We start from the raw sequence: 6,860 nt of genomic DNA, 5'->3' as shown, positions 1-6,860 counted from the left end.
TTTTACTATTCCAAAGAGGTCAGGAAAATGGAGGTTATTGCATGACCTCTGTGCTATTAATGCTGTGATGCTTCCTATGGGACCTTTGCAACCAAGATTGCCTTCTCCGGTTATGATCCCCAAAGACTGGTTTCTTATTATCATTAATCAAGAAATTGTTTTTTTACCATACCCTTGCATCCCGAGGATCAAGAAAAATTTGCTTTTACCATTCCCACTTATAACAATCAGCAACCAGTTCAACGTTATCAATGGAGAGTTCTACCCCAAGAGATGATAAATAGCCCACTACATGTCAGCTTTATTTACTTGAAGCCTTACTTTCTGTGCGTCAATCCTTCCCCCAGGCAAAAATCTTCCACTATGTGGATGATATTTTGATAGCTGCTCAATACCAGTCATTATTGCATCAACTTTACACAATGGTAATATAGCATATGTCATAGTATGGTCTTGTTATTACACACACAAAAAAGTCCAGCTGACATCTCTGTGGCTCTATCTAGGAAGTCTTATTTTATCTACTACCCTTAGGCCACAACTTACAAAAACAATTCTTCCACAGCACTTAACCCTTAATACATTACAGCAAGTCTTCGGACAGATTAATTGGATATGTCCCTATTTAGGCATTCCTGCAAATTCCTTGACTAATCTTTTGTCACCCTGAAAGGTGACCCTGCTTTAAATTTGCTGCGAGACCTCTCTCCACTAGCACAGGCAGACCTTAACACTGTGGAGCAAGCCTTGGCCCAATGGTGCATCTCGCATTTAGATCCTGACAGACCTCTAGATCTTTTTATCTTTAATACCTCTCATAGCCCTACAAGGATGCTTGGGCAAGTTGGAACAGATGTGTCTCCTTTGGAGTGGCTTTACCTGTCTCATAACCCCTCTAAACACATACAAAAGACCACAGATTTAATAGCTTCTCTTCCCATAAAGGGATGCCGTCCAATTGTCAGGATATGACCCTGCTACTCTTTTCTTACCTTTAAGCAAGGAACAATTTCATACTCTCTTAGCTTGTGATCTTGATTGGCAAGTTGCAATGGCCGACTTTGTTGGTAATATCAGTTTCCATTTACCAGCCTCTAAGCTCCTGAACTTTTTACAAACTGTACCTGTTAAAAATTCGCATCTATTGTTGTTTCTGAGCCCTTGCCTCACGCCACTACTGTCTTTACAGATGATTCAGGAAAAACAAAAAAGGCAGGTATAGTGTGCAAGATGCCATGCAAAACTGGCAGCACAAAATCCAGGAACATTTCAAAACTATGCAACAGGCAAAGTTAGGTGCCCTAATACTGGCCTTACAAACTTTTCCTCACCAAGACATAAATATAATTAGTGATTCCTCTTATGTGGTGTATAGTATTACTCATTTAGATCTCGCACATCTGAAAGGCATTACTAATGAACCCCTGCTAACCCTATTTCTCACAGTGCAGGAGCTCCTCTGTGCCCGTCATCACCCTCTTTATATCACACATATTCGCTCTCATTCTGGGCTACCTGGTCCCTGTCAGAAGGGAATGTTTGAGTTGATGCTCTGCTACAATCACAGATGTGGTTTTCAGACTCTTTTGCTTTTTTGTGAGCTCAAGCTGATCATTCCTTTTTTCATCAGAACGCCCGTAGTCTTACACAACAGTTCTATTTAATGCTTGCTCAAGCTCGCATGATTATTAAAACTTGTCCTGATTGCCAAGGGCATTCTCTCTCCCCTTTTTCATTGGAACTTGGTGCCAACCCACGAAGTCTGGTACCTAATACTATCTGGTAAACTGATATTACTCAGCATCCACCCTTTGAACGCTTTCAATTTCTCCACCTTACTGTGGACACTTATACGGGCCTGAAACATGCTACTCCCCAGACTGGAGAAAAAACTAAAGATGCAATTGCTCATCTTTTAAAATCTATTATCACCTTAGGCCTTCCAAAAACTATAAAAACTGATAATGGTCCTTGCTATCTTAGCGCTCGATTTGCATATGCATTGAAACTTTGGCACATACAACATAAAACTGGTATTCCTTATAACTCAACTGGTCAGGCCATTGTTGAACAAGCTCATCGAACTCTTAAAGTATATCTTAATAAACAAAAAAGGGGGCGATATGGGGGGGTGTATGACAATACATTCAAGCTTATGTACAAGGCATTTGAGATCGAAGCATGGAAAAATACTGAGGCACTGTGTGTATGTTGTTTGTGCATGAGACTGTAACTCCTTGACCCTGAAAACAAGACAAGGAACAGGACGTGTGATAAGGAGTGCTGAACACAGCCTCCTAAGAATGTGGTTTGAGTGCTTTCAGATGTAATAAACAAGGCCATATGCACCTCATGGCCCGACCCCAAATAGCCACCTGGTGGATGTTTCTTATTTGTCTAAACTGTTTAACAAGCCTTCTCAGTAAATACCTGGCAGACAGATCTTAAAGCAGCACTCCCTTGGAGGAGCTGCTCCCCACCCTGTTCAGCTGTAACTGTCCTGTCTGAATACTTATTTATTGGTGTTCAGTGAAGAGCAAGCTGCACTTAGAAATTTCATCTGCCATTTTTTCTAAATCATCACTCTCAAGTTCAAAGTTCCACAGATCCCTAGAGCAGGGGCACAATGCTGCCATCTCTTTGCTAAAGCATAGCAAGAGTTACCTTTACTCCAGTTCCCAATAAGTTCCTCATTTCCATCTGAGACCTCCTCAGCCTAGACGTCACTGTCCATATCACTGTCAGCATTTTGGTCACAACCATTTAACAAGCCTCTAGGAAGTTCCAAACTTGCCCTCACCTTCCCATCTTCTTCTGAGCCCTCCAAACTGTTCCAACCTCTGCCCATTACCTAGTTCCAAAGCTGCTTCCACATTTTCAGGTATATTTACAGCAGTGCCTCACTCCTGGTACCAATTTTCTGTATTAGTCCATTCTTGCATTGTTATAAAGAACTACCTGACACTGGGTAATTTATAAAGAAAAGAGGTTTAATTGGCTCATGGGTTCTGCAGGCTGTATAGAAAGCATGGCTAGGGAGGTCTCAGGAAACTTCCAATTATGGCAGAAGGTGAAGTAGAAGCAGGCATGTCCTACATGGCTTCAGCAGAAGGAAGAGAGCAAAGGGAACGGTGCTACACACTTTTAAACAGCCAGATCTCATGATAATTCACTATCATGAGAACAGCAAGGGAAAAAATCTGCCCCCATGATCCAGTCACCTCCCTTCAAGCCCCTCCTTCAACACTGAGGATCACAATTTGACATGAGATTTGAGCAGGAACACAAATCCAAACAGTATCGCCATGAACAAACAAGGCTAACTCTCAATTTTCTGGAAGAGTGTCTAATCTGTTTAGGGAATGGACTGTTCTTGGCCAGAGGTTAGGCAGTCATGATTTACCCTTTCTTCTGGTAAAAGAAGGAAAACAACAGTACATATATTATGGTACTACCAGGGCAGGAAACGTAAGTGAGAAAGTAATAAAATTTCATGAATAGTAAGCATACCCGTTAAGTACATTTTCAGCTTCATGCAGCCAATGAGGTTTTTCTGAGGTGTGATTATTGCTCATTGAAAACTTCCCAATACCCAGTGGTGATGATTTGCAATACAGTTGGCATTGGAAAATTTTGACAATCTCTACAGATTGAATAAAATAAAAAAAGAAAGAAATATAGTGAATTTTTAGCATGCAACATATTGTACATGATGAGGGTCCATTGAGTCTAAGGGAGACCCTACAAGTGAGTTAGCAGTAGCCTTCACTAATTTAGCTGAGTTGCTATTGCCCTGAGACAAGGAAGGTGCACTTTTGCCATTGGGTCAAGAGGAAAGCTGTAGCAAGTCTCTGATAAATGCTATAAAGCTGAGTCAGAACACTAAGGGCTTGTCCATCATTGCTTATATGCAAATAGGTAAAATGGTTTAAAATACTTAAGATGACTCAGCATATGAAGATGTTAAAAATCTCATTTTAAATCATAAAATGCTGGCTCATATTTAGGCTCCCAAGGAAGAGTTTTGATTACTTAAAACTTGTTTAAATCAGATAGAGTCATGATGATTTTAGGACAGTTGGAATCCTCTTAATTGACTCTGAATAACTGGCCCAGAAAAGTTTGTTTGTTTGTGTTTGTTTTTGTTTTAGAGATGGGATCTTGGTTTTTTGCCCAGGCTGGAGTACAGTTGCTATTCACTGGAGCAATCCTAGACAGGCTGAAATTCCTGGGCTCAAGAGATCCTCCTGCTCCTGCCTCAGCCTCCTGAGAAGCTAGGACTACAGGTGTATATCATGGTGCGTAGCTTTGGCCTGGAAAACTGTTGAATGGCTTTTCCTCTGTCCTAAGTGGGGTATTTACTCTTGAATAAATCTTGATCTAAGTTACACAATCTGTTTTGACAAAATTATAACTTTCCTTCTAACTTTAAGTCCTTTCTGAGTTAAAACTGTAAGAACATAAATGACTAAGAGAGCTCAATTATTATTTTTAGAATATAACAAGAGGTCATCTACATATCGGATACAAGTAGAGTTTCAAGGAAATGTAAGGTTCACAAGGTCCTAATCATGAACTTGTGAAAAAAGGTAAATCACTAAAGCATAACTGTCAAAGCATATTGTTGACTTTACCAGGAAAAAGTGAGCAGGATTAACTATTTCAGTTTACCCTAAGGAACCACTAAAGAGGGCATAGCACAGATTTCTAAGTCCAGAATATGTAACCCCACAAGAAAATAGTATTAGAGCTTAGTATACAGAAAGTTCGGGAATGCCAGTTTTGTTTATGACCCTGAGGTCCTAAACTAATATATATCATTGCAGATGTTGTTATTTGACGTAAGGACCAGTACAAGTTATGGTGAGTCTTTTTTTTTTTTTTTTTTGAGACGGAGTTTCGCTTTTGTTGCCCAGGCTGGATTGCAATGGCACGATCACAATCTCGGCTCACTGCAACCTCTGCCTCCCAGGTTCAAGTGATTCTCCTGCCTCAGCCTCCTGCATAGCTGGGATTATAGGCATGCACCACCAAGCCCGGCTAATTTTTTTGCATTTTTAGTAGAGATGGGGTTTCTCCATGTTTGTCACGCTGGTCTCAAACTCCCGACCTCAGGTGATCTGCCTGCCTCGGCCTCCCAAAGTGCTGGGATTACAGTTGTGAGCCACCACGCCCAGCCGGAGAGTCTTTTTTTTAAATTTAGGCTTTCAACTATTGATTTTAGTTCTTTATCTACTGTTTTTAGAAGTTACTGTGCAAGCTTGAATATGTTTTGAATGCGTCAACATAACCTTGATAGATTCAGCCCTAAAAATTCTACTGAATTCTACTGATCAGAGTATGCCACGCCAAAATTTACCTCTTTGACACAAGAATTATTTTAAGCTGAAGGCAATCAAGAAATAGCAGGCACAGAAAAGCTCTGTGCCCTCCCCCTACTTGCTTAAAAGCAGGGCATACATTTTTGTTTAAGAAAATGTCCTCCCTTCACTCTTTCATACCAGGAAAATCCACAATTTACCACCCCTACAAGGCTCAACTCCCTTTCCTTTGTCTTGCCACTTCTTTATACTGCTGTTTGTTAAAATGGTATATAAAGCCACCAAGTTTAACTGTTTCTTTGTCTTCATTTTGTTTCTGTGGATGCCTCTGGGTGCATACATAACTATTTATCCTGCTACCCTGTTTTTGGTCAGTTTAATTTGCAGGGCCCCAGTTACTGAACCAACGAGGGTTGAAGAAAATTTTTCCTCCCCTACACTATGTATATCAGTAGAACTTTCAGTCCATAAGGAGGCCAGTACAGGACATCATGGAGACCTTCAATTTGAGTTTGATTTAGGCACAAGGATACCAGTACATTTTCAAACTAGCCTTGGCCTGTGTTTTAATAGGGAAGTCCCTATGGATCTCAAAGAAGAGGTGTTTAGTGGAGCAGTTAATCTGGCAGATTCATTTACACAATAGATCCCACCACCTGAGTGGTTTGTTGACCTTCTGGGAGATGTGATATCATAGCGCCAGAGTTAAAGGGAGGTATTCTAATACTCATCATCAAAAAAACATTTTCAAGACTGTTCTATAACATTTACATAAATTTTTTTCGTGAACTTAAGAGTAAAGCGGCTGGGTGCAGTGGCTCACACCTGTAATCCCAGCACTTTGGGAGGCCGAGGTGGGCGGATCACAAGGTCAGGAGATCAAGACCATCCTGGCTAACACAGTGAAACCCCATCTCTACTAAAAATACAAAAAATTAGCCGGGTGTGGTGGCGGGCACCTGTGGTCTCAGCTACTTGGGAGGCTGAGGCAGAAGAATGGCGTGAACCCAGGAGGCGGAGCTTACAGTGAGCCGAGATCGCGCCACTGCACTACAGCCTGGGCAACAGAGCGAGACTCTGTCTCAGAAAAAAAAAAAAAGTAAAATGGTTAATTGGGTACTTGAGTCCCCCTTAGAGCAACTTTATTTTTCACTGACTTTTCCCCCCTTCAGTTTGCTAGCTAGCACAATTGTTTTTCCAATATCTTTTCTGTTTACAGTATTTACATACTTCTTTATCAAGGGTCTTCTTTCCCTGGATGCTTTTATTAGTTTTTATCTGTAAAGGCACAAGTTTATTCTAGGTATGAGGGCTCTAGGCCCTTTTTTGTTTGTTTGTTTTTAGACGGAGTTTCACTCTTGTTGCCAAGGCTGGAGTGCAATGGCGTGTGATCTCGGCTCACCGCAACCTCTACCTCCCAGGTTCAGGCGACTCTCCTGCCTCAGCCTCCCAAGTAGCTGGGATTACAGGCATGCACCACCATGTCCGGCTAACTTTGTATTTTTAGTAGAAACGGGGTTTCTCCATGTTGGTCAGGCT

The sequence above is a fragment of the Pongo pygmaeus genome, chromosome 10 (genome assembly GCF_028885625.2).
Source record: "Pongo pygmaeus isolate AG05252 chromosome 10, NHGRI_mPonPyg2-v2.0_pri, whole genome shotgun sequence".
In the NCBI taxonomy this organism is placed as follows: domain Eukaryota; kingdom Metazoa; phylum Chordata; class Mammalia; order Primates; family Hominidae; genus Pongo; species Pongo pygmaeus.
The sequence above is the reverse complement of the archived record's forward strand: the minus strand, read 5'-3'. Positions refer to the sequence as shown.